Below are 25,182 nucleotides of genomic sequence, written 5' to 3'. Positions count from 1 at the left end.
CATGTCTAGGCTGTATGTTTTGTCATGTTATAAGGTGTTTCCAGTTTGCATCTCTCACTTCTACACAGATATCTCAGAATGATGCTAGACACTTATTCAGACACATCCAAAACATTTGTTCAAATACATTAGTTGTAGAGCCAATAACTTGTGCATGAAAACTCATAGATAAAGCACTACAAAATGTTCCCTGCAGGGGTAAAAATGTACAAATAATTTGGAAATCTGAAATGTCCATGTGACACCCTTGAGGAAATCTAATTATTGTGACTCAGACAGTTAGTCTGAAGAAGCCTATTGTACGCCAGTGGCATTCTATCCTCATGAATGCATTTTTTTGTTGTTGTCATAAATGGCACCCTATTCCCTATGGGCCCTGGTCAAAAGTAGTGTACTATATAATGAAGGGGTGCCATTTGGAATGCATACCAAATATAATTTTGGCCTGTGTTTGAAGAGGGTGCAAAGCAGACAGACAACTGCATTGGGTAGTGGACTAGAATGGAGGAGCTCAGTGGTGAGCTATGGTGAAGAAGGGGCTCTGAAGCCAGACAGAGTTGAAATTCAATTTGGGATGTTGGTAATGTTTCCTTAAGTCAGTTTTGATGAAATCTTAGCTACTGACTGATCTCTGGGTAAACAAATATCTCTGTCAGTTCTAAAACTTCTGAAATCCCTCCTTCTGTGCTCCTATAATTATTTGTAAATAAATAATTTCTATTTGTCACTGCATTATTCATGTTGTGCTTTTATTTTGTTCTCTTGTCTATTCAACATCAATTGAGGCTTGTACCTTTTACAAGTGATCATGTATAGGTCATCCTGTGCTCTCACGGAAACCAAACAAAGACAGTGCAACTTGACAAGCAGAATGTTGTCAAACAGCTGTCTGTCTCAGTCTGTCTTTCTAGCTCTCTGTTGTAATGTCATAATGAGTACAGTTACATGCACAAAAATTAATGTAGGCATCTTAGAAGTAGTTTTCACGTACAGACTATATGTCCAAACTCAGAATCAAATATGCTTATTAGGGATGCACTATATATTGGTGAACATATCGGAATCAGACGATATCTATGGGGGTACCACAGGATTCAATTCTCGGGCCGACTCTTTTCTCTGTATATATCAACGATGTCGCTCTTGCTGCGGGTGATTCCCTGATCCACCTTTCCACAGACGACACCATTCTGTATACATCTGGTCCTTCTTTGGACACTGTGTTAACTAACCTCCAAACAAGCTTCAATGCCATACAATACTCCTTCCGTGGCCTCCAACTGCTCTTATATGCTAGTAAAACAAAATGCATGCTTTTCAACCATTTGCTGCCCACACCAGCCCGCCTGACTAGCATCACTACTCTGGATGGTTCTGACTAAGAATACGTGGACAACTACAAATACCTAGGTGTCTGGCTAGACTGTAAACTCTCCTTCCAGACTCTTATTAAACATCTACAATCCAACATTAAATCTAGAATCGGCTTCCTATTTTGCAACAAAGTCTTCTTCACTCACGTCGCCAAACATACCCTCGTAAAACTGACTATCCTACCGATCCTCGACTTTGGCGATGTCATTTACAAAATAGCTTCCAATACTCTACTCAGCAAACTGGATGCAGTCTATCACAGTGCCATCCGTTTTGTCACCAAAGCCCCTTATACCACCCACCACTGTGACCTGTATGGTCTAGTCGGCTAGCCCTCGCTACATATTCATCGTCAGACCCACTGGCTCCAAGTCATCTATAAGTCTATGCTAGGTAAAGCTCTGCCTTATCTCAGCTCACTGGTCACGATAACAACACCCACCTGTAGAACATGCTCCAGCAGGTATATCTCACTGGTCATCCCCAAAGCCAATTCCTATTTGGCTGACTTTCCTTCCAGTTAGTTCTCTGCTGCCAATGACTGAAACGAATTGATAAAATCCCTGAAGCTGGAGACTTATAATTCCCTCACTAACTTTAAACATCAGCTATCTGAGCAGCTAATCGATCGCTGCAGCTGTATATAACCCATCTGTAAATAGCCCACCCAATCTACCTACCTCATCCCCATGTTGTTTTTATGAACTTTTCTGCTCTTTTGTACACCAGTATTTCTACTTGCACATCATCATCTGCACATCTATCACTCCAGTGTTAATTTGCTAAATTGTAATTACTCCCCTACTACGGCCTATTTATTGCCTTACCTCCTCACGCCATTTGCACACACTGTATATAGACTTTATTTTTTGTCTATTGTGTTATTGTCTGCGTACAGTCAATACGCGTACAGTCAATACGCTCGTTTATTCCATGTGTAACTCTGTGTTGTTGTTTGTGTCTCACTGCTTTGCTTTATCTTGGCCAGGTCGCAGTTGTAAATGAGAACTTGTTCTCAACTAGCCTACCTGGTTAAATAAAGGTGAAATAAAATTTAAAAAATACATTTTTTTTTGTTAAAAATGCTATAATCGTATCAGCCGATGTCTAGTTTAACGCCCCGATGTGCAAAACCGATGTCAAAGCTGACGTGCATACCTATATAACGTAGCTACGTGACTTAATGATTCCACGGAAAATGTTGAGCTATATTTTGCGCTATACATGCGCTATACTAGCCCACAATGTCTGCTGTTTGGATTGAGCAGTCTACAAGTTGAGCAGTCATTTGAAAGAGTGAGTTGTCTCACTCTAATTTTCTTAAAGGCGAAATTCATTAAGCCAAGATAATGGAATTGATTTCCCTTGTTAATCAACCGTTCTCTGTCGTGTGTGATGTTGGCTTTCGCCGACTGGTCGAGCACCGGTACACACTTGTTCTTCACCTATTGAAATTGAACTTCAGTTCATGAAAATAAATAGCTAGTCAGCTTTGGGCAACAGGGCTAAGTTGCTAATGTTATAAGCAGTCAGCTAGCTTCATCTGGCTAGTGAGGCTCAACCGCACTGGGTTATGTGTTGTGAAGCTAGCCACAATAAGGATTCGGCACAATAGTGTAATTTGCGGTTTGCCTTCAAAATGAAAGAATGTCATTGACAGTAATGCAAATGAATACAAATAGTAGAATTATGCCATACTTTTATTTTTAAGGCTAACTGCAAAGTACACTATTGTGCCGAATCCTTATTGTGGCTAGCTTCACATAGATTGGTCCAACCTCCATTAATCAAATAAGAACTGTCTTATAAATTAGGGTTATTTTAGATGATGACACTTAGTTATCATGATGACATATAGTTAGCTAGCTACTGAAACAGATGTCGTGTTATTTGACACGTCAAATAGTGTTATTTGAGGTGTATCATTTTTGACACACAAAGACCCAAACGGTGTTCCATAGAAATCCTGGTTGAGAATGAAACGACGAAACAGCACATCAAATAAGTGAAAAAAGTAGGTTTTGATTATGTTTTACTGGTAATGGGACATACCTAAATGACAACAAAATAACTTTTGTGTGTGTGTGTAACCTTTATTTAACAGGCAAGTCCGTTAAGAACAAATTCTTATTTATAATGACTGCCCGGACGACGCTGGAACAATTGTGCATTGCACAATGGGACTCCCAATCACGGCTGGATGTGATACAGCCTGGATTCGAACCAGGGACTGTAGTGACGCCTCTTGCTCTGAGATGCAGTGCCTTAGACCACTGCATCCGTGTGTGTGTTAACAATTTAACTGTTCTAGAATGCTTAAAAGGCCACTAAAATTGTAAATATTGGTTATCGGTATCGGTTTTTTTTTTTTTGGCAAGGGGAATATCGGTATCTGCCAAAAATGTCATATCGGTGCATCACTAATGCTTATTATTTTGATTGGCAATTTTCTTCATTTATCAGAGTGCCACCAGGTAGCCTGATTTCAGATGTGTCTATGTAAACAGGATTATTAGTGAAATAATAATTATTGGAAAGCATGTAAAACGTTTTAATCGAACTATACTGAACAAAAATATAAATGCAACATGTAAAGTATTGGTCCCATATTTCATGAGCTGAAAAAAAAAATGTGCACAAATTTGTTTACATCCCTGTTAGTGAGCATTTCTCTTTTGCCAAGATAATCCATCCACCTGACAGGTGTGGCATATCAAGAACAGCATGATCATTACACAGGCCACTCTAAAATGTGTAATTTTGTCACACAAGACAATGCCACAGATGTCACAAGTTTTGAGAGAGTGTGAATTTGTCATGCTCACTGCAGGAATGTCCACCAGAGCTGTTCCCAAAGAGTTGAATGTTCATTTGTCCACCATCAGTTGCCTCCACGTCGTTTTAGAAACTGTGGCGGTACATCCAACCGGCCTCACATCCGGCTTCTTCACCTGCGGGATCGTATGAGACCAGCCACCTGGACAGCTAATGAAAATGTGGGTTTGCACCACCAAAGGATTTCTGCAAAAACGGTCAGAAACCGTCTCAAGCTCATCGGCGTGCTAGTTGTCCTCACCAGGGTCTAGACCTGACTGCATTTCTGCATCGTAACCGACTTCAGTGGGCAAATGCTCACTACTGGCATGCTGGAGAAGTCTGGTCTTGATGGATGAATCACGGTTACAACTGTATGATGGTAGACGGCGTGAATGGCCTTGTGAGGGCGAGCAGTTTGCTGATATCAACATTGTGAACAGAGTGCCCCGTGGTGGCTGTGGGGTTATGGTATGGGCAGGCATAAGCTACGGACAACAAACACAATTGCATTTTATCAATGGCAATTTGAATGCACAGAGATACCGTGACGAGATCCATTGTCGTGCCATTCATCTGCCGCCATCACCTCATATTTCAGCATGATGATGCGCGGCCCCATGTTGCAAGGATCTGTAAACAATTCCTGGAACCTGAAAATGTCCCAGTTCTTCCACTCATCAGACATGTCACCCATTAAGCATGTTTCGGATGCTCTGGATCGACTTGTAGGACAGCATGTTCCAGATCCCGCCAATATCCAGCGACTTCGCACACCCATTGAAGAGGATTGGGACAACATTCCACAGGCCACAATCATTTACATTTACATTTAAGTCATTTAGCAATCAACAGTCTGGTCAACTCTATGCGAAGGAGATGTGTCGCGCTGCATGAAGCAAATGGTGGTCACACCAGAGGCTGACTGGTTTTCTGATCCATGCCCCTATCCTTTTTTAGGGTATCTGTGACCAACCGATGCATATCTGTAGTCCCAGTCATGTGAAATGTATAGATTCTGTCCTAATGAATTTATTTAAATTGACTGATTTCATTATATGAACTGTAACTTGGCTCCAGGCTCCAGGTCATCTACAAGTCCATGCTAGGTAAAGCTCGGCCTTATCTCAGTTCACTGGTCACGATGGCAACACCCATCCGTAGCACGCGCTCCAGCAGGTGTATCTCACTGATCATCCCTAAAGCCAACACCTCATTTGGCCGCCTTTCGTTCCAGTACTCTGCTGCCTGTGACTGGAACGAACTGCAAAAATCGCTGAAGTTGGAGACTTTTATCTCCCTCACCAACTTCAAACATCAGCTATCTGAGCAGCTAACCGATCGCTGCAGCTGTACATAGTCTATTGGTAAATAGCCCACCCTTTTTCACCTACCTCATTCCCATACTGTTTTTCTACTGTTTTTTATTTATTTACTTTTCTGCTCTTTTGCACACCAATATCTCTACCTGTACATGACCATCTGATCATTTATCACTCCAGTGTTAATCTGCAAAATTGTATTATTCGCCTACCTCCTCATGCCTTTTGCACACATTGTATATAGACTGCCCATTTTTTTCTACTGTGTTATTGACTTGTTAATTGTTTACTCCATGTGTAACTCTGTGTTGTCTGTTCACACTGCTATGCTTTATTTTGGCCAGGTCGCAGTTGCAAATGAGAACTTGTTCTCAACTAGGCTACCTGGTTAAATAAAGGTGAAATAAAAAATAAATTAAAACTTAGTAAAATCTTGTTGTGTTTATATTTTTGTTCAGTGTTCATCACAGTTCTTGGTTCAACACTATGTTTGCATCTAAAATGGTACCCTATTTCCCCCATAGGGATCTAGTCAAAAGTAGTGCACTATATATTGAATAGGGTTCCATCTGGGACACCCTATACACCCTATGTCAGTCCACCCACAGTTTTCCATTAACACGCGGGATCTTGCCTGCCTGCAAACACTTTGACAACAGACTCTTTCAGACATCCCACACTACAATACAGACTGAGTAACTGCACCATTACATTAAATACTGTTGTGGTTTCTGAAGGCTAGATTATTCTCTGTCGTGTATCACCACCTGTGGTTTTGTATGCCTTTGAACATTCTTTCCACCGTGTGCCAATAATTCTCTCTCCCCCTTTCTCTCTTCTGCTCTCTCTCTCTCTCTCTCTCTCTCTCTCTCTCTCTCTCTCTCTCTCTCTCTCTCTCTCTCTCTCTCTCTCTCTCTCTCTCTCTCTCTCTCTCTCTCTCTCTCTCTCTCTCTCTCTCTCTCTCTCTCTCTCTCTCTCTCGCTCTCTCTCTCTCGCTCTACATCTTTCCATAGTGTTTAATCATCCTTGTATGGGTTTCCCTCCATAGAGAGCTGTGCTGGGTGTCTGCCCCCTTTGTAGTGGGATCAGGATCAGGACTATGGTTCATGTTCATCATAGAGACATGTAGCACCTCACTGCCTCAGTATCTGGACACCTGGACACCTCCAGACACCTGAACACCTCCGAACACTTGAACACCTCCGAACACCTGCCTAGCCTGCTGTCTACTCATGGTGAGTCATCAGGTCTCAGGTTTCACACAACTAAGACTACACCTGTCTGGCTGGCTCTCCAGTCATTTAGGTCTAAACCGATGTTACTCATGCTCAGCAGCTCTCTACAGAAACAGGTGTTCGGAGGTGTTCAAGAATGTGTTCTCAATGACATACCTGATTTAAGAAAAAGGCAAGCACAAAAGTGTTCAGAGGTGTTTAATAAGCTGTACCTGTTTTGGCATAAACTGAATGAATAGTGGTTCTGTCAGTCAGGGAATGTATTTCGAGGGTATAATGTAGCTAGCTTTAACTGAATAATGTGCTTTTGTAATCAGGTTGGAACACATATTGCAAGCTTTGATCTTGGTTAGCCCTTTAGCAGTGATGTTTGCTAATGAGTTTTTTCCATAGGAGACTAGTACGGATACAGCCCTTGTAGTAATGTCTAGCAACTACCCAGTTTTATTTGGTAGCGAGAGGAGGTTGGGAGCCACTGCCTCAGAATATATTTGATGTTGTTTACCAAGGCATAGATGGAGAGCCCATCAGCAAAGAATAATAATGTATTCTTCTATTGTCCTTTTTTCAAAGGCTTGTCATCAAAGACCAGCAGTAGCAGATAGGCAGCTTCTCACAAAATAAATGAATATCACTATAAAAAAAATGGGCTATTATTTCGGAAAGAAGTACTGAGTGCTGATCGATGTGTCTGCTTGGGGGCCTCATGTAATTATTCTGCAACTGTCCAGCCATGAAATTGTTGTTTGGCTTCGAGGTGCAAAACTGTGTATGCGGCTGATAAACTTTGATATGATTTGAAATGGACCCAAAATTATTTAGTGAGTACACGTTTGAGTGTTCAAGGCCTTCTGAGAGAGGGAGTGTGATAAAGTGAGACAAAGAAGGGGAGCGAGCGAGGGGGAGAGAGAAATATAGAAAGACTGAAAAGGCGAGAGAGTTTCAGCTGCAATTGCCGGGGGGGGGGGGGTGATGGGTTCTTCCTGAGGCAAACATCTATACAACTGGCGGCCCAGCTGAAAGCCAGTTATCTAAACTGGTAGTAATCATGGTCGAATTACCGACTGGGGGCCAGGGCCCCGATTGATTTTGTTAGTCACTCTCACTCAGATATCATATTTATAAACTGCAAACATTTCTCTCCAGCCTATGGCAACGTGTAGAATTGCAAGAAATTATTTATCAAATTGCATGATCTTCTCTCAGGCCCATGGAAAAATGTCTAGAATTGCAGCAAACTTGCTTTGAAACAGGCTAGCAAATAAGTTTGGAGTCAAGAAGAAAAGTCTCTGCCAGTAATTTCTCTCTGTGAGAAGGAAAGTTACCAGTACCAGGCTTTAAAGTAGCCTCTACAGTTTCTGCTCTGATCCGTCATGACTGGGCTGCTCTGCTATTTTGTTTTAAACAGTGTGTCTGACTCAGTAGTGCAACGTTATGACTGGGCCGTGTGTGTGTGTTGTTTTGAACTGTGTCTGCCTCTGTCTGAATAGCTTCTGACAGCTGTTTAAGGGGTGTAGAGCTGTTGCCGTGGTGCCACTGCAGAGCTGTATCCGTAGTGACAGAAGCCTGGCACACATGGTACGCTGCTACGCAGTGTTGCCCCTAAGACATGCTGCAGCAGAGCAGCAAATGGAGTGGAAGCGTAGGCCCAATAAACCGTAGCTCTCCTCAGAGAGGCGACAGAGGCCAACAGCTCCCCCCTCTCTCTCTCGCCTTCTCGCTCTCTCCTTCTCTCCTCTCTCTCCTGCTCTCTCTCTCGCTCTCTGGGCTTGCCTCGCACGGCTCTCATTCCTTCACAGGAAAGCGCTGACACAAACTTTTGTCTGACTAAATGTCTCCTGACCCTGTGACACAGGCTCTTTTGTTCCTTGTGAGATTATGGAGCCGCAGAGCAGACTACAACAACGGAAACACTGTTAGACAGTGTTCTGGAGGTAGTAGAAATTAAAGCTATGGATTGTTCAAAATGTAGTAAATGACATGGCGGTCACTCTGAGGAATGGCTTTTTTGTTTATCAACCACTTTCAAAATGTTCTCTGCAGTGATGTGCATTGTGCTTTTTGACATTAAAGCAAATGGGTAATGTCAAAACCTGCAAGAGTTAACCATTCTGCCACTGTTCTGTAAAAGGCGGTAGGTGTCGATGTTTGCCTGTAAAGCGTGGGCTTGGTGAATGACTCTAAATGTTCTAAATGTCAATGTGAATGATTCCAATCAGCACTTGAGAATGTATGTACTTTTGTGAATACCAGTTATTTAGATACTGGACACTACTGCTTGCTGCTCAGCTATAGAGAGGATGAAGATGATGATGACTTTTGCCAGGATGATGCATGGGATCTTAGGAACAGCGTTCATCCCTGTTGGTGTGTGTGTGTGTGTGTGTGTGTGTGTGTGTGTGTGTGTGTGTGTGTGTGTGTGTGTGTGTGTGTGTGTGTGTGTGTGTGTGTGTGTGTGTGTGTGTGTGTGTGTGTGTGTGTGTGTGTGTGTGTGTGTGTGTGTGTGTGTGTGTGTGTGTGTGTGTGTGTGTGTGTGTCAAATGCACTTCAAACTCACAAATGACAACCAGCAAAGGCTAACCCCAATTTGCAAGGAAGACAATCCAGTTGAGTTATGATGAACAGTCCTGCCCCTTACCTGGTCTTGGTCTATAGTTGTAGTCCTTTTGATCTTTGCCTGTTTCATTCATCTGAGTTTGTAGTGACTTTGAGCTCAGTATGACTCGAGGCCACAAATCCCTTCAGATTAAAGATGGCGCTGGGACTTTTTCTCTCTCGCTCTTTTGTGACATGTCACGACTGTTCAAAGAATGTGATGCAAGTGAAGTATCAGTGAGATCTGGTTATAATTCATGAAAGGATTCAAGGAATGGAAACCATGTATGGCAGACAGTGGTTATATGTCTACTTTGCTCATTGTCATCTGCTATAGGAGGTGACGACTCTGGGAGTGTGGTGCCTGGAAAACAACCTCACTCAAAGTCAACAAAACAAACGAGATGATCGTGGACTTCAGGAAACAGGGGGGTGCACTCTCTACTATCTACATCAATGGGACCCCAGGGAGAAGGTGGAAAGCTTCAAGTTCCTTGGCGTACACATCACTGACAAACTGAAATTGACCACCCACCCAGACAGTGTGGTGAAGAAGGCGCAACAGAGCCTCTTCAACCTCAGGAGGCTGAAGAAATTTGGCTTGTCACCTAAAATCCTCACAAACTTTTACAGATGCACAATTGAAAGCATCCTGTCGGGCCGCCTGTTACGGAAACTGCACTGCCCGGAACCACAAGGCTCTCCAGAGGGTGGTGCGGTATGCCCAACACATTACCGGGGGCAAACTACCCACCTTCCATGAGACCTACAGCACCCAATATGACACAGCAAGGGGAAAAAAGCAACTGTCTGTTCACCCCGCTATCATCCAGAAGGCGAGGTCAGAATAGGTGCATCAAAGCTGGGACCGAAAGACTGAAAAACAGCTTCTATCAAGTCCATCAGACTGTTAAACAGCCATTACTCATCTCATATGTATATATACTGTTTTCTAGACTTCTACGGTATCTTAGTAACTTAATAATGTTTACATATCTTGCATTACTCATCTCATATGTATATACTGTATTCTATACTATTCTACTGTATCTTAATCTGTTCCTCTCTGACATCGTTCGTCCATATTTGTATATAGTCTAAAATCAAATTTTATTTGTCACATACACATGGTTAGCAGATGTTAATGAGAGTGTAGCGAAATGCTTGTGCTTCTAGTTCCGACAATGCAGTAATAACCAACGAGTAATCTAACCTAATAATTCCACAATTACTACCTTATACACACAAGTGTAAAGGGATAAAGAATATGTACATTTACATTTACATTTAAGTCATTTAGCAGACGCTCTTATCCAGAGCGACTTACAAATTGGTACATAAAGATATATGAATGCGTGATGGTACAGAACGGCATAGGCAAGATGCAGTAGATGGTATCGAGTACAGTATATACATATGAGATGAGTAATGTAGGGTATGTAAACACTATATTAAGTGGCATTGTTTAAAGTGGCTAGTGATACATTTTTACATCAATTTAAAAAAAATTGAAAAGCCATAGTCAATCAATCAATAATATAATTATTTTAGCAAAAAATGTATTTTTAATTTACAATCTGTAGAAGCTATGAGAATAGAAAGGTTCAGTTCTTTTATGAAGCATCACAGCACAGTTAAAAAATATATGGCAAATAGAAATCCAAAATGGAGGGTGTTAAGAGATAGATGGGAGAGGTTGAATAGAGCTGAAGGGTGGGACTAATAACAAGATAACCAATGTAAAACATACGGTGTCTGTAAAATGTATATATGTTCAGAAATGTTGTGAAATAGCACCGTTACAAATAGAAATCAAACTGGATGGACATCAGAAATAGAGGAAGGACTAAACACAAACAAAATATTACTATTGTAAAATAGATTTTGTCTGTAAAATGTGAACAATATGTATAAACTGAAGGTAGAAGCCTAAGTGATATTGTTTATTGGTTTACTCCAATTGGGGTAAGGGTGGTAGGGTTTGCAGGGAATAGTACATGTATATATTTTTTAAAGTATGTATATACAGTTGAAGTCGGAAGTTTACATATACCTTAGCCAACTACATTTAAACTCAGTTTTTCACAATTCCTGACATTTAATCCTAGTAAAAATTCCCTGTCTTTAGTCAGTTAGGATCCCCACTTTATTTGAAGAATGTCAAATGTTAGAATGATAGTAGAGAGAATGATTTATTTAAGCTTTTATTTCTTTCATCACATTCCCAGTGGGTTAGAAGTTTACATACTCAATTGGTATTTGGTAACATTGCCTTTAAATCGTTTAAATTTGGTCAAACGTTTTGGGTAGCCTTCCATAAGCTTCCCACAACAATGAATTTTGTCCCATTCCTCCTGACAGAGCTGGTGTAACAGAGTCGGGTTTGTAGGCCTCCTTGCTCACACGCGCTTTTTCAGTTCTGCCCACAAATTTTATATAGAATTTAGGTCAGGGCTTTGTGATGACCACTCCAATACCTTGACTTTGTTGTCCTTAAGCCATTTTGCTACAACTTTGGAAGTATGCTTGGGGTCATTGTCCATTTGGAAGACCCATTTGCTACCAAGCTTTAACTTCCTGACTGATGTCTTGAGATGTTGCTTCAATATATCCACATAATTTTCCTGCATCATGATGCCATCTATTTTGTGAAGTCCACCAGACCCTCCTGCAGCAAAGCACCCCCACAATATGATGCTGACACCCCGTGCGCTCAAGGTTGGAATGGTGTTCTTCGGCTTGCAAGCCTCCCCCTTTTTCCTCCCAAACATAATGATGGTCATTATGGCCAAACAGTTCTATTTTTGTTTCATCAGACCAGAGGACATTTCTCCAAAAAGTACGATCTTTGTCCCCATGTGCAGTTGCAAACCGTAGTCTGGCTTTTTTATGGTGGTTTTGGAGCAGTGGCTTCTTCCTTGCTGAGCTTCTTCCTTATGTCGATATAGGACTTGTTTTACTGTGGATATAGATCCTTTTGTACCTGTTTCCTCCATCATCTTCACAAGGTCCTTTGCTGTTGTTCTGGGATTGATTTGCAATTTTCGCACCACAGTACGTTCATTTCTAGGAGACAGAGCGCGTCTCCTTCCTGAGCGGTATCACGGCTGCGTATTCTCATGGTGTTTATACTTGCATACTATTGTTTGTACAGATGAACGTGGTACTTGTTAGGTGTTTGGGAATTGCTCCCAAGGATGAACCAGACTTGTGGAGGTTTACAATTTGTTTTCTGAGGTCTTGGCTGATTTCTTTTGATTTTCCCATGATGTCAAGAAAAGAGGCACTGATTTTGAAGGTAGGCCTTGAAATACATCCACAGGTACACCTCCAATTGACTCAAATGATGGCAATTAGCCTATCAGAAGCTTCTAAAGCCATGACATCATTTTCTGGAATTTTCTGTCTGTAAACAATTGTTGTTTTAATGTACTTGTGTCATGCACAAAATAGATGTCCTAAGCGACTTGCCAAAACTATAATTTGTAAACAAGAAATTTGTGGAGTGGTTTAAAAACGAGTTTTAATGCCTCCAACCTAAGTGTATGTAAACTTTCGACTTCAACTGTATGTATATGTGTATATGAATGCATATGTGCTTATACGTGTATGCATATGGATATATATTTACCAAAACAATATATGGGGAATTGGAAATGATGCAGACAATTACATTCATGGAAGCAACAATCTTTCTGCAATATTAAGCTGATCCACCCCCTAAAAATAAAAATAAAAATAAATTGCAGCACTGTATCTGGAACTGCATTTAGCAGAAATAGAATGAATTGAGCACACATAATGTGCTATAATATTGTGGTCCTTCTGTAGCTCAGTTGGTAGAGCATGGCGCTTGTAACGCCAGGGTAGTGGGTTCGATCCCCGGGACCACCCATACGTAGAATGTATGCACACATGACTGTAAGTCGCTTTGGATAAAAGCGTCTGCTAAATGGCATATATTATTATTATTATTATATTTAAATCCATCTGACAGTGGATCTACACAATGCATTGATATCTGAACATTCTGTACATTTATTTTCTCCTGAACAGGCCCCAGGCCAGTGTAAGTGGTCAATTCAAAAGTGTTATTGTTTCAATACACACTGTACCATCTTTAAAGGGATGGGTGGCTGCATTATTGATGTAATGTTAATCAGTTCTTTTGATTTGAACTGTTTTAGTTTTGTGGGCTACCTATTTCATTTATGGATCAAGCCTTAGCAGTCATTTTGATCTTGCTCCCAATGATCAGTGCTTTAGTTTATTATATTGCTGTCCAGTGGTTCTGAACTTGCGACTCACCCAATCGTCCATGTTTTTCTGTGAAATAACATTTTGATTTGAACATTTGAAAAGTTTTGGTATGGGTACCCGCACTCGGCCCCGCCTCACCTACTCAGCCAATCTACTGCGTTGCGGCCGTGGCGTACTGTTTACTAAACAGTACGTGCTAAATAGTATGTGATGATGAGTAAATAGTATGCAGTTTAATTATATAGTACGCTTGTATGAGTATTCAGATTCTGCCCATGTCTCTAGATAAATGCCTGAAGTTGACATGTATCATTTTGTCTGTCCCAGGCCTTTTGTTGTGTAGTTCCAGTTAAATGCCTTAATGCTAATGATCATATATTTAATCAAATGAAACTAACTGTTGTAGTTTTTAGTTATTTATCAAATATTTGGCAGTCATCCAAAATTTTGTTTTCAAATAACTTGCATATATAATACCTTCAAAATGATTTGTTTTTCTGAGAGTTATTCAAAATACTTTCAATTATTATAATTTTTTCTCAGGCCTGTATTTAAATATCAAAAGGAAATCATTGCCTTGAGTATTTGAAAAGTTGGTATATTTTCTGCCCAGGTCTGCAATCAGTATTCATTAATGACAGTGTTCTATTTGATGGTTAAGTCTGCTTGCGCCCCAAAATTGAATGGCACCCTATTCCCTATGCAGTTCAGTAATTTTGACCAGAGGCCAACTATGGGCCCTGGACAAAAGTAGTGCACTATATAGGTAATAGGGTATCATTTGGGACTCCAGGCCACAGCTGCAGCAGCTCCTCTTCTCAGTCGCTCAGGGGGAATTCAATCAAAGAAGCAGATGAAAGGACACCAGTAGCTTTTCATGTCCCTCCTTGACTCTGTGTGTAGTCCTGTGTGTACCAAAAAATCCCTTTCACTGCTACTATTTAGTCTTTATATTTTTGGTTGGGTTACAAACTACAAATGTCAAAGACTGGAAGCGGCCATTTGGAAGTAGGCCATCACCATCATTTGATGGCTGCTGATGTGTAGTTCTCATTCAATGACTGCTTTGTGCCTTTTGCCAAGTGGTATGTAGATAGAGTAGATAGAGAGGGGTAGTGGACACCTCCTAATATTTGTACGTCCCAAATGGCTCCCTATTCCCGTTATAGTGCACTACTTGTCACTGTACCCCAGTCAACAGTAGTGCACTATAAGGGGAATAGGGTGCCATTTGGGACACATATATTGCCTTTTTATTTTTGATTGGGGTGTTTTTTGCGAACGCTACGGAAAATGGTACTTACTTTGAAGCTCTCCCAGGGTCTTAATTTGAAAGGCCTTCATTCAAAATCAAATAAAATATCTCCTTTTAGATGAGTTATAGCTTATGGATCATTGTACATTTTTGAATTGATGTTAACCTTTTTGGATTTAATACATTAATATTCATCTAATATTATTGGATGAGACAATGCACACCAATGAGATTGAGCCGGTACAATGTCAAATACCAAGACCGTGTTAGTCAAACTATTTTACATAATGACAGCCTATGAACTGGTCAAATAAAACAGCAGAAATCAAGAGCACAGCACTGAGACCTGTCTTTCTCTGATAGCCTTTTAAATATAGCTGTCTGGGCGTGTGAGGCACTGCATTTGTCCCAAATGGCACCCTAATTCTTTTATAGGGAATAGGGTGCCATTTGGGACGTAATAAAGCGTTGTGCCTAGTTCATGTCTTCTACAATAGACTGAGTGCTTTTCTCTATTCTGCTACATTTTTCATTTCCTGTGAGTCTCAGACATTGCGCATAATTGTCAACAGGGGCGTGAGATATGAGCTGGCGAGAGATTGTTTTTAATTCATTTTTTTGTTGGGAGAGCTGCTGCCTCCTGTCTGCCTACGTCTTGTCAGGTAAATGTTTGGGTTCAGTGATTTTTATGCCGCAGTGTCCTCATGCAGTGGGTCAATCACATAGGCTGTAATAGGAAAATGGTACTGTTTATCTCATGTAGCAGTGTATGGTGTCCTCAATACTAAGCAGTATATTTAATGTACTGAATCCAAATACAGGAGTTATACATTAAAGCAGTTTGAAGTTGGCCAGACCTGAGTCCCCATTCACTTACTGTACAGTATTGGACTGTAAGCACCTATTTACAGAACCTACACTAATAATCACACATTATTGGTAAGGTCCCCACCTGTTATACTTGGCGCATGTGACAAATAACATTTGATTTATCTGTGTCTGGAGATCTACTATCAATGGACGTCATTATCTAGTCTCTAAGTGTCTGTTGATTCATTTGCTTGAAGGCTTTTTTGCCAAAGTTTGGACTAGAGTAGAAACCTTTGCTTGATTTGGTAGAACCAACAGAAGGCACATCATAGTACCTTCTGTTCAACTCAAGTCATCACAGCCAGGATTGATGGAGATGTAGCTAGCTGTCACAGATGCGAAAGGTAAACACAGACATCAGATTGGCGATCCAGTGCTTGTGAGGGAAGTCTTGAAGCAGATGGAGATGATTCCATTGGGAATCAGAATGGATGCACAGGTTTGTTCAGATCCTCTCCTATCCTGTTCCTGTGCCAGCCCTCATTGCCAGCTGTACCCCATCAGCAGCTGGCCCTGTTCTTTCTTCTCCTCAGATTCAAATAAATGGATTAAAAACCAGCTTGCTCCCTCCCCCCGCTCGCTCCTTCAAGCACACTCTGTAATGATAAAAGATACATGTGTGGTTTTGACATGTGACATGCCCCCCCCTGGTGTGTGTGTGTGTCACACTTGGTGGTCCCTTGATTGTTGCCTTGTGGACACAACGCCCGGCAGAGGGGCAGTGGGAGGACTTGCTCTCTTTTGGGAAGCCTGACTCAAAGCCCAGTAATGAGACCAGGCAGAAAGCAGATGACATTAAGACACTTTCCTTTTAAAGCATTATGTGACCTAATAATAGCACACACTCTGTTTTGTGTAGAAGGGCAAGGGATCGCACATGTCATGCAACCTTGTATAATTACATGATTCAAAGGCATTGTGTTTGACCTCTTGATGGTGTTTACTATAGGGTCAATTTGTAGAACACTCTATAAATCAGGGATTCCCAACTGGTGGGGGGGGGGGGGGGGTTGCATATACTAAAAATACCAGGAAATCAGCTTCAAGTGATTTTAATTTAAGAACTCTGTTCCTAAGGATTCCCACACATAACAGATAGACAAGTGATCGTATATAAATGTAAGCAAGGTTTAAAATGTCTAAAAATGATTTGTAATTATGTTTACATATTACACAGAGCGACTTACATGAGCAATTAGTGTTAAGTGCCTAGCTCAAGGGAACATTACAGATTTTTCACCTAGTCTGTCCTCTGCCTGATGGTTCTGCCCTGTCCTCTGCCTGATGGTTCTGCCCTGTCCTCTGCCTGATGGTTCTGCCCTGTCCTCTGCCTGATGGTTCTGCCCTGTCCTCTGCCTGATGGTTCTGCCCTGTCCTCTGCCTGATGGTTCTGCCCTGTCCTCAGCCTGATGGTTCTGCCCTGTCCTCTGCCTGATGGTTCTGCCCTGTCCTCTGCCTGATGGTTCTGCCCTGTCCTCTGCCTGATTGTTTTGCCCTGTCCTCTGCCTGATGGTTCTGCCCTGTCCTCTGCCTGATGGTTCTGCCCTGTCCTGTCTGCCTGATGGTTCTGCCCTGTCCCGTCTGCCTGATGGTTCTGCCCTGTCCTGTCTGCCTGATGGTTCTACCCTGTCCTGTCTGCCTGATGGTTCTGCCCTGTCCTCTGCCTGATGGTTCTGCCCTGTCCTCTGCCTGATGGTTCTGCCCTGTCCTCTGCCTGATTGTTTTGCCCTGTCCTCTGCCTGATGGTTCTGCCCTGTCCTCTGCCTGATGGTTCTGCCCTGTCCTGTCTGCCTGATGGTTCTGCCCTGTCCCGTCTGCCTGATGGTTCTGCCCTGTCCTCTGCCTGATGGTTCTGCCCTGTCCTCTGCCTGATGGTTCTGCTCTGTCCTCTGTCTGATGGTTCTGCCCTGTCCTGTCTGCCTGATGGTTCTGCCCTGTCCTCTGACTGATGGTTCTGCCCTGTCCTCTGACTGATGGTTCTGCCCTGTCCTCTGCCTGATGGTTCTGCCCTGTCCTCTGCCTGATGGTTCTGCTCTGTCCTCTGCCTGATGGTTCTGCCCTGTCCTCTGCCTGATGGTTCTGCTCTGTCCTCTGCCTGATGGTTCTGCCCTGTCCTCTGCCTGATGGTTCTGCCCTGTCCTCTGCCTGATGGTTCTGCCCTGTCCTCTGCCTGATGGTTCTGCTCTGTCCTTTGCCTGATGGTTCTGTCCTGTCCTCTACCTGATGGTTCTGTCCTGTCTGCCTGATGGTTCTGCCCTGTCCTCTGCCTGATGGTTCTGCACTGTCCTCTACCTGATGGTTCTGCCCTGTCCTCTGCCTGATGGTTCTGCCCTGTCCTCTGCCTGATGGTTCTGCCCTGTCCTGTCTGCCTGATGGTTCTGCCCTGTCCTCTGCCTGATGGTTCTGCCCTGTCCTCTGCCTGATGGTTCTGCCCTGTCCTGTCTGCCTGATGGTTCTGCCCTATCCTGTCTGCCTGATGGTTCTGCCCTGTCCTCTGCCTGATGGTTCTGCCCTGTCCTGTCTGCCTGATGGTTCTTCCCTGTCCTCTGTCTGATGGTTCTGCCCTGTCCTGTCTGCCTGATGGTTCTGCCCTGTCCTCTGCCTGATGGTTCTGCCCTGTCCTCTGCCTGATGGTTCTCCCCTGTCCTGTCTGCCTGATGGTTCTGCCCTGTCCTGTCTGCCTGATGGTTCTGCCCTGTCCTCTGCCTGATGGTTCTGCCCTGTCCTCTGCCTGATGGTTCTCCCCTGTCCTGTCTGCCTGATGGTTCTGCCCTGTCCTGTCTGCCTGGTGGTTCTGCCCTGTCCTGTCTGCCTGATGGTTCTGCCCTGTCCTCTGCCTGATGGTTCTGCCCTGTCCTGTCTACCTGATGGTCCTGCCCTGTCCTGTCTCCCTGATGGTTCTGCCCTGTCCTGTCTCCCTGATGGTTCTGCCCTGTCCTGTCTGCCTGATGGTTCTGCCCTGTCCTGTCTGCCTGATGGTTCTGCCCTGTCCTGTTCTGTCTGCCTGATGGTTCTGCCCTGTCCTGTTCTGTCTGCCTGATGGTTCTGCCCTGTCCTGTCTGCCTGATGGTTCTGCCCTGTCCTGTCTGCCTGATGGTTCTGCCCTGTCCTGTCTGCATGATGGCACATGCACATCCTTATCCTCTCTATGTATTCTCTACCAGCATCGTACTCACACAACATTGGCCGGTCTGGAAAGTGAGTAATTGATATGTTGTCCAGTGAAATTGCTAGTTGGTACATATAGCTCTCTCTCTACACATTAGTGACAGTCAAATGATCCAAACAACACTGAGATGGATGGATTGATTGCCTGGTGATAAGGGAGGAACATCGCCTTGTTTGTTGGTGTGTTATTTGCCTCATTGGATCAGTGTTTCCCCTACAATTGTACAGGTGGGCCTTTCATCTAGCTTTCCCCTGCTTAAAAGAGGCCCTGGATGTTGATATTTGGGGCCATTGTGCCACACCTGGAACATATTCAAGGGGAAACGCTAAGGTGGAAAGTACTGCTCTGGTCAAAAGTAGTGCACTACAAAAGGAGTAGAGTGCCATTTGGGACTCAGGCAGGCATAGTGCCAAAGATATTTGATCAGCTGTATTTGTGGTGCTACAGCCTCTTTGGCTAATCCTCCTGAATGAATCTTCCTTTCTCTGTAAAGTGTACTTTATTCAGATTTGCAAGCTCTCCTGCTCTCTTATCAGTATTGGAATCTGATGGGTTAGGCTTTTGGGTATTTTCCTCTGCTGATTCACTCACCCTCTGCTTCTTTCTCCTCTGCCCCCCCCCCTCTCTTGTCTCTGTCTTTCCGTCTGTCTGTCTGTCTGTCTGTCTGTCTGTCTGTCTGTCTGTCTGTCTGTCTGTCTGTCTGTCTGTCTGTCTGTCTGTCTGTCTGTCTGTCTGTCTGTCTGTCTGTCTGTCTGTCTGTCTGTCTGTCTGTCTGTCTGTCTGTCTGTCTGTCTGTCTGTCTGTCTGTCTGTCTGTCTGTCTGTCTGTCTGTCTGTCTGTCTGTCTGTCTGTCTGTCTGTCTGTCTGTCTGTCTGTCTGTCTCTTACACCCTTCCCTTCCATTCCCTCTGCGCTCCGTCTGTCTGTCTATCTGTCTGTCTCCCCCTCCTTCCGTCTTGGTGCAGACATGTGTTAGACTGAGGCGGAGGCTGACACAGTCTGTCTGAAGAGAGCAACAAAGTCTCTCCTCTCCTCTATGTGGAAGGAAGTGTGTCGTGGAGCCGTCATGGTCTGCAGCCTGCAAACACACCTCCATCTCCCTGTGACCTTCTATTAGGGAGAAGTGCAATGGCAGCCGTCCCTGCTCTGGCAGCCCTGCACGTCTCTAGCTAGCTACATAATATCTGACCCTGCACCCCGCCTGCAGCTAACTTCCTTTACTGTGCTGCTGGGTAGGGCTGAGACGTAGCTGTCACCGGGTTCATTTGCTCAGTGACAATTAAACACGTCTTTCTCTTAACATTTTATACATTTTAGTAATTTAGCAGACACTCTTATACAGAGAGACTTACAATTAGTGCATTCGTCTTTTAAGACCTCTAGTTGAAACAACAACACATCAGAATCGTATCAAGTACATTTTCCCTCAACAAAGTATTTATGAGGAAAGTCTGTGATAGTGGGAAAAGAGAAGTCTCTTTTTTTTGGGGGGGGGGGGGGGGTTCGGGTAGCCTTCCACAAGCTTCCCACAATAAGTTGGAAGTTTACATACACCTACATTTAAACTCAGTTTTTCACAATTCCTGACATTTAATCCTAGTAAAAATTCCCTGTCTCAGGTCAGTTAGGATCACCACTTTTTTTTATTAATGTGAAATGTCAGGATAATAGTAGAAATAATTATTTATTTCAGCTTTATTTATTTATTTCATCACATTCCCCATGGGTCAGAAGTTTACATACGCTCAATTGGTATTTGGTAGCATTGCCTTTAAAATGTTTAACTTGGGTCAAACATTTCAGGTAGCCTTCCACAAGCTTCCCACAATAAGTTGAGTGAATCTTGTCCCATTCCTCCTGACAGGGCTGGTGTAACTGAGTCAGGTTTGTAGGTCTCCTTGCTTGCACACGCTTTTTCAGTTCTGCCCACAAATGTTCAATTGGATTGAGGTCAGGGCTTTGTGATGGCCACTCCAATACCTTGACTTTGATGTCCTTAAGCCATTTTGCTACAACTTTGGAAGTATGCTTGGGGTCATTGTCCATTTGGAAGACCCATTTGCCACCAAGCTTTAACTTCCTGACTGATGTCTTGAGATGTTGCTTCAATATATCCACATACTTTTCCTGCCTCATGATGCCATCTATTTTGTGAAGTGCACCAGTCCCTCCTGCAGCAAAGCACCCCCACAACATGATGCTGCCACCCCCGTGCTTCACGGTTGGGATGGTGTTCTTCAGCTTGCAAACTTCCCCCTTTTTCCTCCAAACATAATGATGGTCATTATGGCCAAAAAGTTATATTTTTGTTTCATCAGACCAGAGGACATTTCTCCAAAAAGTACGATCTTTGTCCCCATGTGCAGTTGCAAACCGTAGTCTGGCTTTTTTATTGCGGTTTTGGAGCAGCGCCTTCTTCCTTGCTGAGCGGCCTTTCAGGTTATGTCGATATAGGACTTGATTTACTGTGGATATAGATACTTTGGAACCCGTTTCCTCCAGCATCTTCACAAGGTCCTTTGCTGTTGTTCTGGGATTGATTTTCACTTTTTGTGCTAAAGTACATTCGTCTTTAGGAGGCATAACGCGGTATGTGCGGTATGACGGTATCCCATGGTGTTTATACTTGCGTACTATTGTTTGTACATATGAACGTGGTACCTTCAGGCTTTTGGAAATTGCTCCCAAGGATGAATAGAAGCTTCTAAAGCCATGACATCATTTTCTGGAATTTTCCAAGCTGTTTAAAGGCACAGTCATGTTAGTGTATGTAAACTTATGACTGACTGGAATTGTGATACAGTGAATTGTCAGTGAAATTATCTGTCTGTAAACAATTGTTGGAATATGTACTTATGTGTCATGCACAAAGTAGACGTCCTTACCGACTTGCCAAAACTATAGTTTGTTAACAAGACATTTGTGGAGTGGTTGAAAAACAGGTTTTAATGACTCCAACCTAAGCGACTTCAACTGTATACACTCATCCACACACACACACATTCTTCACAGGTTTTTGGGCTGCATCCCAAACTGGTCAAAAGTAGTACACTCTGTAGGGAATGGGGTGCCATTTGAGATGCAGATTTGGTCCCTGGTTTAGAAAAAGAGAGACATAATAACTTGTTCTCTCAGTGCTGCCTGTCTGTCACTCTCCAACTCCTGACAGGCTGAACTGACTGACTCATAGATTCTATTTCTATGGACAGACTGACTGACTGTGATGGAAAGCTGTGGCAAAATTAAAGCCTACTAGAGAGACACCCAATTATGCTGTTAATAACTGCCCACTGACCTCTCTCTCATTCTCTCTCAGCACAATGGCACACTAAAGCAAGGCCTATTTGGCAATGAATATAGGCTAGAAGATAGATGGGCTACATTTCTGTATAAGCATTTTGTGACATCTGCTGATGTAAAAGGGGTTTTCTAAATACATTTTGATGTGATTGGTAGGGTAATTCAGCTATTACAAACTATGTGAATGCAGCTGTACACACAGCAGTCTTACCAAAATAATGCTGAAAGTCATAGCTTAGTTAATCATGCAGAACAAAAATACTGAATAGCAGTTTGACTTAGAATACTGACACAACTGTGAATGCCAACTAATGAATGCGATCCGAACAAAACAGCGGTAGGTCTACCTACTATAGGCCTATAAACAACATTTCACACAATGACAGTCTGAAAAAAAGATATTAACTCAACATTCAACAATTTCAAAGATTTAAAGAGTTACAGTTCAAATCAGGAAATCAGTGAATTGAAATATACATTAATTAGACAATAATCTATGGATTTCACATGACTAGGGATACAGATATGCATCTGTTGAGATACCAGTATCAGAAAACCAGTCAGTATCCTGTGTGTCCTCCATTTCCCCATTGCAACAGATCTCCTTCGCATGGAGTTGATCAGGCTGTTGTTTGTAGTCTGTGGAATGTTGTCCCACTCCTCTTCAATGGCTGTGCGAAGTTGCTTGATATTGGCGGGAACTGGAACACGCTGTCGTGCACGTTGATCCAAAGCATCCCAAACATGCTCAATGGGTGACATGTCTGGTGATGGAAGAACAGGGACATTTTCAGCTCCCAGGAATTGTGTACAAATCCTTGTGACATGGGGCCGTGCATTATAATGCTGAAACATAAGGTGATGGCGGCGGATGAATGGCACAATAATGGGCCCCGGAATAATTGGCCTCTTCACGGTATCTCTGTGCATTCAAATTGCCATTGGAGACTTATGGTAGAGAAATAAACATGACATTTTCTAGCAAGAGCTCTGGTGGACATTCCTGCAGTCAGCATCTTGGGATTGTGTTGGTTAATGATTATGCTGTTTAATCAGCTTCTTGATATGCCACACTTGTCAGGTGGATTGATTATCTTGGCAAAGGAGAAATGCTCACAAACTGTGCATATGACATTTCTGGGATTTTTTATTTCAGCTCATGAAACATGGGACCAACACATTACATGTTGTGTTTATATTTTTATTTAGTGTATATTTAGGCTAGTTATATTATTAGTAAACAAAATAAATATGCAGTAAACAAAATGCAAATAACCAAAACCTAGCCTACAACCTACTACAGTTAGATGTAGACATGCACAGCTGTCTTGCTTCATACATGGAAAATCATGCCGCTCATGAGTTCAGCAACACGTTGTGAAATGGCACAATACACCTCTGTGGATCAAATTCGACCTACAAACATAATTAATGAAGCAATGCCGGCCTGCCATGAACACGTTTCCAATACTTACAGTTCCATTTACAACATCAAAAGCAATAGGCTACCAAGAACAACATAGCAATAGAATATAGGCAGTCTATTTCGATGATGAATCATACCAATATGTAGCTATACCCAGGGGTGTCATTTGGGTTCTTGCATTGGAATTATATTGAATTCTGCTTATATAAGGTTATACCACAATACACATAAAGTTCAAATGCCGAGACCATTGAGTGCTTTTGACTAATAAGAGACAGGTTGGCATGAAATCTCTGTTGCGCTCTATCAACACCATGGACAGAGCCCTACCTTTTTAGCAATGAAAATATAGGCTGGCTAAAGAAGTCATTTTGCCGTTCCAGCCTGCAGGTTTTTGCTGAAAATGATTCCACTGGCTATACCACCAATATAGATTTTGATCAAAACCAACCAGCTAGATTGTTTCTTACCTTTTCAGAAGAGTTGCAGCCTCCTTGATATCCTGTTGAACTTTCTGAGTAATTGATCACTCCTTGTAAGACCGACCTCAAATGCCCGTTGGATAAGTTGATTTTTCCTCGCCTCGGGTGTAGCAGGTTTCGTCTGTGCTGACTGAACACGTTTGTCAAAGTAAATAATCAATCAAATTTATTTATAAAGCCCTTCTTACATCGGCTGATGTCACAAAGTGCTGTACAAAAAACCAGCCTAAGACCCCAAACGGCAAGCAATGCAGGTGTAGAAGCACGGTGGCTAGGAAAAACTCCCTAGAAAGGCCAGAACTTAGGAAGAAACCTAGAGAGGAACCAGGCTATGAGGGGTGGCCAGTCCTCTTCTGGCTGTGCCGGGTGGAGATTATAACAGAACATGGCCAAGATGTTCAAATGTTCATAGATGACTAGCAGGATCAAATAATAATAATCATAGTGGTTGTTGAGTGTGCAACAGATCAGCACCTCAGGAGTAAATGTTAGTTGGCTTTTCATAGCTGATCATTCAGAGGATCTCTAATGCTCCTGCTGTCTCCAGCGAGTTGAAAATTGCAGGTCTGGGACATGTAGCACGTCCGGTGAACAGGTCAAGGTTCCATAGCTGCAGGCAGAACAGTTTAAACTGGAGCAGCAGCATGGCTAGGTGGTATGGGGACAGCAAGGAGTCATCAGGCCAGGTAGTCCTGAGGTATGGTCCTAGGGCTCAGGTCCTCCAAGAGAGAGAAAGAAAGAAATAATGAGTTCTTGCCAGCGGCCTGTCATTAACAAGTGTTTACACCTCAGTTCCCATAGCACTTTGAACTTGTTTTTCTTTCCACAGTGCAGTGCATTTTTAAATATCCCTTGCTTGATGCGTACTTAGCGAATCCTTTGACTTCTATCAATTACGCTTGGGCGGTATCCATATTTCATATTGTCCTTCTCTTATCCTGGGATTTACGGTTTAACCGGCATAAAAATACAAGAAAAGCATTGGGTCGCTATTATCAGAATGCTAAAAAAATTAGCACAAACTAATAATGAAATCACATAGACGCTGTTAGCTCAATGCTAACGATCGAAAACAACAAAC

At 42.7% G+C, this 25,182-nt stretch overlaps 1 protein-coding gene across 6 annotated transcripts in view; it reads left to right on the top strand.

The window, feature by feature from the left end:
- The window catches only part of tanc2b (tetratricopeptide repeat, ankyrin repeat and coiled-coil containing 2b), a 258,109-nt gene that overhangs the window by 28,195 nt on the left and 204,732 nt on the right, over positions 1-25,182 (top strand). Inside the window, exon 2 of one of the 6 annotated variants that reach the window (XM_046357221.1) lies at positions 6,559-6,745. The exons of the other annotated variants lie outside the window; for them this stretch is intronic. The gene's annotated coding sequence lies outside the window, so the exon portion shown is untranslated. The remainder of the gene's footprint in view (positions 1-6,558; positions 6,746-25,182) is intronic. 6 annotated transcript variants of the gene reach the window in all.

This window comes from Oncorhynchus gorbuscha, linkage group LG07, assembly GCF_021184085.1.
Source record: "Oncorhynchus gorbuscha isolate QuinsamMale2020 ecotype Even-year linkage group LG07, OgorEven_v1.0, whole genome shotgun sequence".
Lineage (NCBI taxonomy): Eukaryota > Metazoa > Chordata > Actinopteri > Salmoniformes > Salmonidae > Oncorhynchus > Oncorhynchus gorbuscha.
This window is presented reverse-complemented; position numbering and strand designations above follow the sequence as displayed.